Source organism: Schistocerca nitens, chromosome 2 (genome assembly GCF_023898315.1).
Source record: "Schistocerca nitens isolate TAMUIC-IGC-003100 chromosome 2, iqSchNite1.1, whole genome shotgun sequence".
Classification (NCBI taxonomy): Eukaryota; Metazoa; Arthropoda; class Insecta; order Orthoptera; family Acrididae; genus Schistocerca; species Schistocerca nitens.
In genome coordinates, this window is record NC_064615.1 from 858,709,838 (window position 1) to 858,723,541 (window position 13,704).

Below are 13,704 nucleotides of genomic sequence, written 5' to 3' on the forward strand. Positions count from 1 at the left end.
GATAATTACTTCAACTAAAACTTTAAGAGATAAAGAATTATTATTTCAGAAACGTCCAGCCAACGACAATATTCTTTTATACCAAGCATAGTTACTTTCCAGCTACTTTGATTATATACCTCTTTGTTACTTTCAAGAAGACCTGCATAGTTGTTTCCCAATAACGACACACACTGACTTTCAAAGATGTTATTTAAAAATAATCGTCGGTACATGTTGTCAATGGAAATCTTTGAATACCAATAGTTACTACGTTTGAAAGGTGCGTGGACTTGCTGGAGAGAGTTGTGTTGTCGTTTGAGTACATATTTTTTTACTTTATGTTTTACACTTAGAGACACCGATAAAAATGGCGTGAGAGAGTGTGTAGCTATTGTTGTTGGACGCTGAAAAGCGAATCAAGGCTAGAAGCGTCCCAGTTTTAGAAGTTGGACGTGCTGTCAATTCTTGCGCGCTTTTTCACTCGGTTTTGCCCTTCTCTTTGTAAGTACTTCAGCCATTCTGTGTGTATTTCTATTAGTTCGAGACCAACTCTCCTCTGCAATGGCCATAGTTTTCCAAATTAAAAATTATTTTAAATGTAATGTTGCGTTGTTTTGGGGAAGTATGGCAATTGCACTACTTGTAACACTCCCGTATCAAATAAACGCTCAGTTGCTTTGTATACAGACGTTGTTAAAAATAGACGTAGGACAAACAGTTACATTATAATTGGGTTTCATATTATGACACGTTTGATTTGCAATCAACAAGATTAAATGCGAAACAAATGACATACAAGCACAGACTTTCTGGTTCCCTTTTGTTCTACAGTTAGCTTTATACACACTCGTTTGGGATAGTTAGTAGGGTATTCTACAAAAGAAACGGTGATAAATGATTGTTGACAAGTTATTGTTGTTACTTGTTAAAGTGTCTGTTAATTGTCCATTTTCATGTAACCCACAGCAGGAGGCATATTTCATTTGATTTTATGTTCGGACATTGATTTCGTTGTTTTTTATATACTGTCATGGATGAAAGCCATTGTCAGAACTGAACAGAAAGATTTTCCTAGTCGGCACGTAATCGACTATGTGTTTACCGTGTCGTTTTGTTTGCGTAGTAGGTGCATCAAAAACTTGGTTCATAAGTAATCCGAAAACTTGAAAGCCAAAAGCTCAACAAATAAGCCTGTATGAGGCATAAATCCTGTATCCATATCAAGAGAGCGGCGGAATATCATCTGAAGTATGGAATGTAATGAAAGCTTGCAATATCGCACACCATGCGATTTTCATCTTGTGTTGTGCGTTATTAGTACACGCTCGCGTCTGTGTGATTTTTTAAAGTATGAGGAACGACGTAAACACTTGTGAGTCAATAACATAGTGGTATTGATACTTGTCACATAATGTTAAATATGTTATTGAAACACATCATTTTCTTTCTGGTTAGGAGGGGGATGTTTCTATTAACAAATACACTTTATAATGTAGGTACTCTTTTTTTTCTTGTAATGAAAACTAATATTTTTAAAGGGTTACTGTGCATCGGTTTGATTATGTAGATTTTTTTTAAGCATAAATGATTTGAAAATATTGTAGTATGACAGATTTGGAAAGTAATTCTTACTTTTTGTGTCTGTCATGTTATTGGAGTCTGCAGCTGTGTTTTTAAATTGTTTTTTATATTTTCAGCACAACTAGATAGCATTCTCAAAGCCTCAGGACTCATTCAGTTGTACCAGTTTGGAATTGTGACCACAGCTGAAGATTATCATTAGTTAATTGCTGTGTGATTGCCTATAGCACTTTTTTTGCCTGTTAGATGTAACAGGGATGATAGCAACATAGTGTTAGCAGAGTAAGGACATACTACTTGTTGTTGTTGTTGTCTTTAGTCCTGAGACTGGTTGATGCAGCTCTCCATGCTACTCTATCCTGTTCAAGCTTCTTCATCTCCCAGTACCTACTGCAGCCTACATCATCCTGAATCTGCTTAGTGTATTCATCTCTTGGTCTCCCTATACGATTTTTACCCTCCACGCTGCCCTTCAATACTAAATTGGTGATCCCTTGATGCCTCAGAATATGCCCTACCAACTGATCCCTTCTTCTAGTCAAGTTGTGCCACAAACTCCTCCCCAATTCTATTCAATACCTCCTCATTAGTTATGTGATCTACTCATCTAATCTTCAGCATTCTTCTGTAGCACCACATTTCGAAAGCTTCTATTCTCTTCTTGTCTAAACTATTTATCGTCCATGTTTCACTTCCTACATGGCTACACTCCATACAAATACTTTCAGAAATGACTTCCTGACACTTAAATCAATACTCGATGTTAACAAATTTCTCTTGTTCAGAAACGCTTTCCTTGCCATTGCCAGTCTACATTTTATATCCTCTCTACTTCGACCATCATCAGTTATTTTGCTCCCCAAATAGCAAAACTCCTTTACTACTTTAAGTGTTTCATTTCCTAGTCTAACTCCCTCAGCATCACCCTACTTAATTTGACTACATTCCATTATCCTCGTTTTGCTTTTGTAGATGTTCATCTTATACCCTCCTTTCAAGACACTGTCCATTCCGTTCAACTGCTCTTCCAAGTCCTTTGCTGTCTCTGACAGAATTACAATGTCATCTGCGAACCTTAAAGTTTTTATTTCTTCTCCATGGATTTTAAGGCCTACTCTGAACTTTACTTTTGTTTCCTTTATTGCTTGCTCAATATACAGATTGAATAGCATCGGGGAGAGGCTACAACCTTGTCTCACTCCCTTCCCAACCACTGCTTCCCTTTCATGTCCCTCGACTCTTATAACTGCCAACTGCTTTCTGTACAAATTGTAAATAGCCTTTCGCTCCCTATATTTTACCCCTACCACCTTCAGAATTTGAAAGAGAGTATTCCATTCAACATTGTCAAAAGCTTTCTCTAAGTCTACAAATGCTAGAAACATAGGTTTGCCTTTCCTTAATCTTTCTTCTAAGATAAGTCGTAAGGTCAGTATTGCCTCGCGTGTTCCAACATTCCTACGGAATCCAAACTGATCTTCCCTGATGTCGGCTTCTACCAGTTTTTCCATTCGTCTGTAAAGAATTCGTGTTAGTATTTTGCAGCTGTGACTTATTAAACTGATTGTTCGGTAATTTTCACATCTGTCAACACCAGCTTTCTTTGGGATTGCAATTATTATATACTTCTTGAAGTCGGAGGGACTTTTGCCCGTCTTATATATTTTTCTCACCAGATGGTAGAGTTTCATCAGGACTGGCTCTCCCAAGGCTGTCAGTAGCTCTAGTGGAATGTTGTCTGCTCCGGGGGCCTTGTTTCGACTCAGGTCTTTCAGTGCTCTATCAAACTCTTCACGCAGTATCATATCTCCCATTTCACCTTCATTTACATCCTCTTCCATTTCCATAATATTGTCCTCAAGAACATTGCCCCTGTACAGACCCTTTATACACTCCTTCCACCTTTCTGCTTTCCCCTCTTTGCCTAGAACTGGGTTTCCATCAAAGCTCTTGATATTCATGCAAGTGGTTCTCCTTTCTCCAAAGGTCTCTTTAATTTTCCTGTAGGCAGTATCTATCCTAACCCTAGTGAGATAAGCCTCTACATCCTTACATTTGTCCTCTAGCAATTCCTGCTGCCAGTTTGCACTTCCTGTCAATCTCATTTTTGAGACGTTTGTATTCCTTTTTGCCTGCTTCATTTACTGCATTTTTTTTATATTTTCTCCTTTCATCAATTAAATTCAGTATCTCTTATGTTACCCAAGGATTTCTACTAGCCCTCATCTTTTTACCTACTTGATCCTCTGCTACCTTCACTATTTCATCCCTCAAAGCTACCCATTCTTCTTCTACTGTATTTCTTTCCCCCATTCCTGTCAATTGTTCCGTCATGCTCTCTGAAACTCTGTACAACGTCTGGTTCTTACTACTAGTAAATCAAATTGATGATCACAAAGAATGTTGTGGACAGGGCCTAATCTTCGCTGCCGACGTCTGTGAGGGTGTTTGATAGGTCTTGTGAAAAAACCAGAAAACTATTTGTTTTATAAGCAATTCACTTCGTGACATACTCTCCTTTGAGGGATATGCACTTGGTCCAGCGATCGTCCAGCTTAAAAGCCCCATTGAAAAAAAGAGATTCTGTCAAACTCTACAAAATACTCAATGACTGCAACCATCAATTCATCATTTGCTGAAAATCTCTTCTCAGCAAGTCAAAGTTTCAAGTTAGAGAAAAGAAAGAAGTTGCTTGTGGCTAAGTCTGATGAATAGTGTGTATGAGGAACAAAATCAAAGCCCTGTTCATGCACATTTGCCATTGTTATTGCTGATGTTTGGGATAATACATTATCGTGATGAAAGAGCACTTTTTTGTGTGCCAGCCTTGTTCTTTTTTCAACCAACAAAAGTTTTAAACTGTCCAACAGTGAATAGAGTCCAGCTATGGTTCTGCCTTCTTCTAACTAGGCCTAATCTATGAAAATTATTCCTCAGGAATCCCAAAAAAACAATGGCCATCACGTTACCAGCTGACAGAATAGTCGTTGCATTTTCACCAGCCTTTGTATGTGTAATGTCAAGTCAGTGCAAAAAGTCCTGCAGATTGCAATTAGGCAAGATATTGTGTTTATATGTTGTGCCAGATGTGCTGTGATTTTGGTTGACTGTGAGCAATTGCAGCACCCACCGCACACCATCTTTTTCATAGTCACTTCTTCATGCACAATATTATGCACTCACTCAGCTGGGATGTCTACAGACTCAGCACTCTCATGAACTTGTATTCAGCTATCTTGCATTAACATATCATGGCTTTTGTCAATGGTTTCCTTTGTGGTGACCTCAGTTGGATGGGTGGAGTGCACTTCATCTTCATTGCTTGTTGGACCACTTTTAAATTTATTGCTCCAATAGTAGGCCTAAATAGTCTTCAATGATGGCATAGAGTCCATGTGAACTTCATCCAATCCTGTTTCGATTCATGTGGCAGTCCAACCCTTCAAATGAAAATGTTTAATAAACACATGAAACTCAGATTTCTCCGTTTCCAATTACAGTCAACACAGACCCATTCAAATGGCTGTCTTCCGTTATCTTACATTCACTAATTAGAATGTTATGGATGTTTTTTGGCATATGATGGGAAAGTATTGTTTGAAACTTAAGCCCTGCTGGAGGCATATTGAAGCCCGGCATTAATTTTTGTGCATGAATTTGTTTAGATTGAATTGAAAATTTATGTACTGACATTCACAATTAGGTTGCTTGTGGTTTAAACCTCATCTTCACATTATGTTACGTGTCTGGATTCCCTGTTCTAATTACCCCAGATCATATGACTCATGGGGCTGTTGGAACAATCTAAGTAAGTGATTTTGGTTAGCACATAAGGGTATTTGGGGGGGGGGGGGGTTATTACAACAGTTAGTTACATTTCTACAGTTCGTTCATTCGTGGAGTAGGGTAAGAAAGGAATTATGTTTTCACCAAACCCTTTATGAGTTTTGAGATACATAGGTATATATTTTTGATTGGAAAACAGCAAATCTGATGTTTCCAGTGCATTCACAGCTTAGCAGATCTGATGTGTCCTCCCACTGTTTCTTCTGTACTCCTGTATTATCAATTTGTTTCATCCTTCTACCTGCCTCATCTGATTTTTCTCCAATGGATACAGTACCTATTGAACCAAACATAGCCAAAACTTTTCTCTCTCCTCAAAGTCCTCAAAAAAACCACTTCAAATACTACTTGGTGTCACTCATAAGGTGTAAGTATATCATTTACAGTTGCTGACTTAATGATTCTGCATAACTATTAATAAAAATTACAGAATTGGAGAAATTAAAGTATTAATGTGAAGGTTAATTGAAATATCTTGGGTGTTTTGAAATTTCCGTAGGTTTAAAAAATATATTAATTTGTGTTCTAGTACTTAGGTGATTTCAGGCTTGCGATCTGCAGCAAAAATGGTGAATACCATACAGGCCAGTGGCGGATACATATGGGGGGTGACCCCCCCCCCCTCGCCTTGCAGGGCCGCCCGCATTGCCACCTGTGCTGCCCCTTCCAGTCAGTCCGCACACTATTTGTGTGTTCCTTTCATCAATCGACTTGACTGAATGGAGTTATTGAGCAGTTGCACTTTCCTCTGTAATATGCGCGTCCGCACCATCGTATTTTATACGTTTCTGTCTGGCACATAGATAGTTAACATATACCTGTGAGAAAAGTTGCTGCCATTCTAGTGATCTCGATACGTTATTCTGTCTGGCATTTGTTGCGAATATTCTACTGTTTTCCTGTACGGAGAACCTTTGATCTGTAACATTATAAGTGTGTACCATTCGCTGAATAGAAAGCTAATTTACATTCAGAAGCAGAAATATTAAGACTGAAGAATGAATTACTTAAAAGTCCTAGTTGTAGCAAGGGCAAGTGTGAAGATTAGTCAAGAGTGAGAGTGATCAGTTGATTGTGAAGTAGAAATAATAGTAATTCATAGTAACAGTATTTTTACTATTTATGTGACAATAGTTTCCCATACGTAACTCATAATAAGAGTTAGGTATGGGAAACTGTTGATGCATATATCTCCGGTAATAGTGACTTTCAAGAAGATTCCTAAAAGCGCATTGTTACTATATAGGCCCTCTGTTGAATGTCTTGTATATGTGTATAATCAGTTTAAATAAAACTTTCATAAACTTTGCATGTGGCTTGATTATTTTTTATTGTGGTAAAAGTAAAGATATCTTTAGCGCCTCCTGCTTGAGGTTTTTCTGTATCCACCACTGATCCAGGTTGCATTTATTTAGAGGTTTTCCTCATTCTTGTTCAAGCTGTTGTCATGTTTATGTATCTCAGTGTCACCCCTGAATAAAAAGTTGCATCTCTTCTCCACAGCAACCAATACTTTTACTTGGCGAGTGCTGAGCCACAGCAAATTTCTCTCTCTCTCTCTCTCTCTCTCTCTCTCTCTCTCTCTCTCTCTCTCTCCTCCCATGTCACATGTCCAGTGAGCCTAGTGTTGTTGAGTGTTCTTATTTTACCTGTAACGTGTTGTTTATTATTGGCTCTATGAGTTTGTCATCTTGTTATTTAATGATCTTGAGCAACAAATGTTAGCTTTTGTTGGCTTGTATGGTGTTTTTGTGGCAAAGAACTCCCTTGAACATCAACAGTGCCAATGCTCATTACAAACTACAAAGCACTGGCTCCATTGCACTCGATAACAACATTGCATATGCATAACTAAACTGACATGTTATGCTTTTGATTCCAACATTCAGCGATAATTGTGAAAAATCAGTGTCGAGGGAATAAAACATAAGGAAACTGGAATTGGTTGCTTCCTCCTTGAGTCATAACTTGCCTTTTCTGAGTGTGTAACTGCTGTTTTGGAGCTGCAGTCTTCTGTTAGACTAGGTGCATTGTATTGTTGAAATTTCATTTTGTCACTTGTTTAGTGAACCATTGCTGTCTCTTTTCTTGCTTGAGAAAGTAATTTTTCTTAATTATATTGTCAATTTACGTATCACAATGATGTTCTGTTGTTGAATGTAGATGAACTTGTTTTTCAAGATTAACTTGTTGCGTAATTGGTATTTTGATAATAAATTTCCAATTCTACCAGGGGCAGGCTTCGCATCATTACAGCTCTGTGTTGTGCATAATTACACAATCAATCTGTGTGGAGCTACTGAGTCACCCAGGGGCACACTTGACTGTCCCGGCAGCCCAGAGAAAAATACCACCAAGAAGAATTGCTTCTTGGCTTTTGCAGAAGAAAGAAAGAAAACTCCTTCAGAGCCTTCTGCCCCACATCTGCTATGTGCAGTGGGAGGCAGAGCCTTATCAGAATAATGATACCTCCCAAAATCTTTATTAGCTACCTTACCAATATGATGGTTGCAATAAGTGAACACATTACGAGAATCAGAACTCTCCAGCCCTGCAGCAGTAAGAGCACTACTACCATATCTTATAACAGCAACATTAAACCAGCCATTCCTGTGACTAAAATATTAATTACACTATACAAAAAAAAAAAAAAAAAAAAAAAAAAAAAAAAAAGTTGTTTCAGGTACAGAGATAAAACATGGTGGACCTTACTAATTTGGACTTTCTGAATCTGAAAATGCAGTTAGATTTTCACAATCAGCCTCCAGCTTTTTTGTTACGGAGGTTTTTAAATGCCTATATCTAAAAACAGAGACTAGTGTGGTCTACACTAAATCTGGACAATATATAACATACTTAATGCCATAAAACTACCTTTCTCTAGTGACCCGGGACTAACGTACATTTTTACAAGAAAAATTGCAACATTCATTCTTTCTGTGGGATGTATATCCTTCACGCTTCAAAAACCAACAGTAGTCACTTAACATTGAAGGGTTCCATCTACCTCTATGGCAGCTTTCCATTCGCAAAATGTCCTGATGGAACCTTTCTCCATGCTCGTCACAAACCGCTCTCAAATTGGTAGGGAAGGAATCTAAATGAGAATGAAGGAAGTGCATTTTTAGTGACATTCTGCATCCAAGATTATTATAGTTCTCTAAAAGAGTTCCCACTAATTTGTCACTGTTATCCGCTCTTGTGTTCCCTAGGAAACCTTCAACGACATCCGTAAAAGAAAGCCAGGCTGCAAGTTCTAACTGACTTAATTTTTCTTTGAAGTTCTTATCATGCATTAACTTCTTAATTTGTGGCCCAATAAAAATCCCCTCTTTCAATTTGGCGCCACTTAATTCAGGGAACACTTCATGTAGCTACATAAAACCATTAGCATTTTTGTCAATTCCCTTGGCAAAATTCTTCATACAGCTGAGCTTAATATGCAGTGGGGGAAGGAAAACATTTTGAGAATCCACCAAAGGTACACATTTCGCATTTTCTCTCCCTGGAACCAATTCCTCTTGTGGTGGTCACTGTTTAACTGTGTAATGTTTATTTTGATTAATTGTATAATGTTTCTCTGTTGCACGGCAGTCCCAAAGACAAAGGAAACAGCAATACTTTGTGAAACCACTTTGGAGACCAGTTAGTAAACCAGTCACCTTAAGATCACCACATATTTTCCAATTTTCTTCCTCATACTTAATAGCTTCAAGTGTGTCTGACAAATTTACGTAGTTCTCTTTCAAAGCCACAGAGTACCCTACAGGTACAGATGGAAATGTATTACCATTATGCAATAGTACAGCCTGCAGACTTGACTTGGAAGTGTTAATAAACAAGCGCCACTCTGCAGCATCGTATGGTATGTTTAACTGTTTCAGTAATCCTATTCCGTCACTACAAGCACAAACATTGCCCACCATACAGTAATATGTCATCAAATCTTTATTACATTGCCCAAAGCGAGTAATTCTTGTTTCTTCATGAAGTAAGTTCCATTCCTTAAGACTTGAAGATAAAATTTCTGCATGCTCCTTGGATAAGTATAAATCACGAACTAGGTCATTAAATGTTGTCTTTGTTCTGGAAAGTGATCCTCTTCACTTGATTGACATTGTGCTTCCTCAGCGTTTGTAGATTCATGATCAGAATTAGGAACTTCTTCCCACCCTAATGGAGAAATAGGAACTGACAGGTCTTCACTGTGGGAACAGGTCTAATCGCTGAGGGCAGGTTATGGTATGTAATATTCTTCTTATTCTTTATGAAAAGCCAGTTACATTAGTCAAACAGAAGTAGCAATCATGAACATGATTTTGAGGCACTTCCCAGATCATTGGTATGCCAAATGGTAAGTGCTCTTTTTTTTTCCGCAACTGTGTTAGTTTAGAACTGCACCTAGAGCGAGTTATGTGAGGTACCCAATCTTAAAGAATGAATACATGGTTCAACTAAAAGAAAAACTACTGATTGGTTTCACTTGAAAAGAAAGAATAAATAATTCAGTCAGTATGCAGAACTACAATGAACTGTATGAACTGTTTTCATTCAGTTACTCCCACAGATTAATTTCATTCAAAAATCCAACAGATACCTAAAACTACAACCAAATGAGTCAATTGTTTTCCAAACCAGACTGAATATATTGTTCTCATCGCTAATGTTGACTGTTTCAAGGTAGGCAACTTAGAGTGTGAGGTGTGGCACAGAGACAGAGAGCGCACTGGTATTGCCACAAAGTATTCCTCTTCCCCCCTCTGCACAGAAGGCTTCATGCAGCTGCTTTCTTAGTTGCGCTCCACTGTAAGAGTTGTAACACAAGGAATTATTATTGGGACTGTTTGAGGTGTCCTGTGAAAGACTGTAGTGCAAACATTCCTCTCCTTTGAAGAAAATAGGCCACTTTTGGGTCCAAACAACATCAGTCCAGTATAACATCAAGTCATTAGTCATCACCTCCTTCTCTTGGCATCTGATTTTTTTTTTTTTTAAAATTACATTTGCAGCCCTCTCTTCAGCCAGAACATTTGTTGCCATATCAGAATCAGTATTGCCTATTTGGTCATGCAAATAGTTCTGTTGTTTGCTTCAACTGATTAAATAGCACTGGAATGCAATTAGCTGTTCATCAGATGCTATGCTATGTTAGTGTTATCTTTTTCCTTACCATAGTTTTTTTACCTTCATCGTTGTCATGTCCGGCTCGCTGTTGCATTGACTTCGTGATATCTGCTGTAGGAACATTTCTCGTTCACTCAAACTCACTGCGCAACTATTTCCTTTAGTTTGTTTGTAAATCCTTCACTGCTTATGTCTCCTGTAAATTAGCATAAAAATGACAATATACATGATCCTTGGTCTATGGGTGACGTCTTTGATTCATAATCAAAATGTCCTCCGTCTTGTGTTCGAAACTAGCCACCACTTAATTTTTGATTAATAATCAGCATTGGTGGTCAAAGACTTAGGGCATAAGAAATCACCCCATACTGCCAACGGCCTTGTCAAAGAGGGCAGAGGAGCAGACAGAGGTTCAGAGCACTCCCTTGCCCTTTGGGTGGGAAACTGCCGCTAAAGGGGGAAGAATCAGCAATGATCAATGGCATGAGGATGCAGAAGGCAATGGAAACCACTGCATTAATGACACATGGTGCGTATCCACAGGACATGTGGCCTGTAATTGAAAAAGTGTCATGGTGCTCTCTCCATTGGCTTCCGGAATTGTCCCCCATTCGGATGTCCGGGAGGGGGCTGCCATAGGGAAGGTGATCATGAGAAAAAGATTGAATAATCAATGAAAGGATAACGTTCTAATGTCAGGGTATGGAATGTCAGAAGCTTGAATGTGACAGGAAAGCTAGAAAATCTGAAAAGGGAAATACAAAGGCTCAGTCTAGATATAGAAGGGGTCAGTGAAGTGGAATGGAAAGAAGACTAGGATTTCTGGTCAGATGGATATGGGGTAATATCAACAGCAGCAGAAAATGGTATAACGGGAGTAGGATTAATTAAGAACAGGAAGGTAGGGCAGAGAGTGTGTTACTCTGAACAGTTCAGTGATTTGGTTATTCTTATCAGAATCGACAGCAAACCAACACCAACAATGATTGTTCAGGTATACATGCCAACGTTGCAAGCTGAAGATGAAGAGATAGAGAAAGTATATGAGACTATATTGAAAGGGTAATACAATACACAAAGGGAGATAAAAATCTAATAGTCGTGGGGGACTGGAATACAGTTGTAGGGCAAGGAGTAGAACAGAAGGTTACAGGCGATTATGGGCTTGGGCAAGGAATGAGAGAAGAGAAAGACTAATGGATTTCAGCAATAGATTTCAGCTAGTAATAGTGTATAATCTGTTCAAGAATCACAAGAGGAAGTGGTATACTTGGAAAAGGTCGGGTGGTATCGGAAGATTTCAGTTAGATTACATCATGGTGAGACGGAGATTCCGAAATCAGATGTATTGTAAGGCGTACCTAGGAGCAGATATAGACTCAGATCACAATGTAGTAGTGAGTAGGCTGAAGTTCAAGAGATCAGTCAGGATAAATCCATACACAAAGAAGTGGGATACGAAAGTACTAAGGAATGATGAGATACGCTTGAAATTCTCTTAAGGCTGTAGATACAGCAATTAAGAATAGTGTGGTAGGTAGTACAGCTGAAGAGGAATGGACATAGCTGGAAAGAAAAACATAGGTACAAAGAAGGCAACTGCAAAGAAATCATGGGTAACAGAAGAAATACTTCAGCTGATCGATGAATCAAGTACAAAAATGTTAGGGAAGTTCAGGGATAGAGAGATACATGTCACTGAGGAATTAAATAAATAGGAAGTGCAGGGAAGCGAAGACAAAATGGCTGCGTGAAAAATGTGAAGAAAAAGAAATGAGATTTGGAAAGACTGACTCAGCACATAGGAAAGTAAAAACAACCTTCTATGAAATTAAAAAAAGAGGGGTAGTAACATTAAGAGTGCAACCGGAACTCCATATTCAAGTGCAGAGGAGAGCGTGGACAGTTGGAAAGAGTACATTGAAGGGCTAGCTATGAGGGGGAAGATTTGCCTGATGTGATAGAAGAAGAAACAGAAGTCAATTTAGAAGACATAGTGGATCCAGTATTAGAATCAGAATTTAAGAGAGCTGTAATTTACTGTCTAATAAGGTCATCCAAAGACCATTATCAGTTGCAAAGCGATTTAGAAAAGATTGCTGTGTGGTGTGGCAGGTGGCAGTTGACGCTAAATAACGAAAACTGTGAGGTGATCCACATGAGTTCCAAAAGAAATCCGTTGGAATTCGATTACTCGATAAGTAGTACAATTCTCAAGGCTGTCAATTCAACTAAGTACCTGGGTGTTAAAATTACGAACAACTTCATTTGGAAAGACCACATAGATAATATTGTGGGGAAGGTGAGCCAAAGGTTGCGTTTCGTTGGCAGGACACTTAGAAGATGCAACAAGTCCACTAAAGAGACAGCTTACACTACACTCGTTCGTCCTCTGTTAGAATATTGCTGCGCGGTGTGGGATCCTTACCAGGTGGGATTGACGGAGGACATCGAAAGGGTGCAAAAAAGGGCAGCTCGTTTTGTATTATCACGTAATAGGGGAGAGAGTGTGGCAGATATGATACGCGAGTTGGGATGGAAGTCATTAAAGCAAAGGCGTTTTTCGTCGCGGCGAGATCGATTTACGAAATTTCAGTCACCAACTTTCTCTTCTGAATGCGAAAATATTTTGTTGAGCCCAACCTACATAGGTAGGAATGATCATCAAAATAAAATAAGAGAAATCAGAGCTCGAACAGAAAGGTTTAGGTGTTCGTTTTTCCCGCACGCTGTTCGGGAGTGGAATGGTAGAGAGATAGTATGATTGTGGTTCGATGAACCCTCTGCCAAGCACTTAAATGTGAATTGCAGAGTAGTCGTGTAGATGTAGATATAGATATAGGACTTACTGAATAAGGCATAAGGGATCGATAACATTCCATCAGAATTTCTCAAATCATTAGGGGAAGGGGCAACAAAACAACTATCACGTTGGTGTGTAGAATGTTTGAGTCTGGTATTGTACCATCTGACTTTCGGAAAAATATCACCCACAAAATTTCTAAGGCTGCAAGAGCTGTCAAGTGCGAGAATTGTCACACAATCAGCTTAACAACTCATACTTCCAAGTTGATGACAAGAATAATATACAGAACAATGGAAAAGAAAATTTAGAGTATGTTAGATAATGATCAGTTTGGCTTTAGGAAAGGTAAAAGCACCAGAGAGACA

At 38.6% G+C, this 13,704-nt stretch overlaps 1 protein-coding gene across 2 annotated transcripts in view; it reads left to right on the forward strand.

Annotated features, from left to right (window-relative positions):
• Positions 1–255: 255 nt before the first annotated feature.
• Positions 256–13,704, forward strand: part of LOC126237120 (uncharacterized) — a 331,755-nt gene continuing 318,306 nt past the window's right edge. For both annotated transcript variants that reach the window (XM_049946935.1, XM_049946936.1), the window contains exon 1: positions 256–483. The gene's annotated coding sequence lies outside the window, so the exon portion shown is untranslated. The remainder of the gene's footprint in view (positions 484–13,704) is intronic.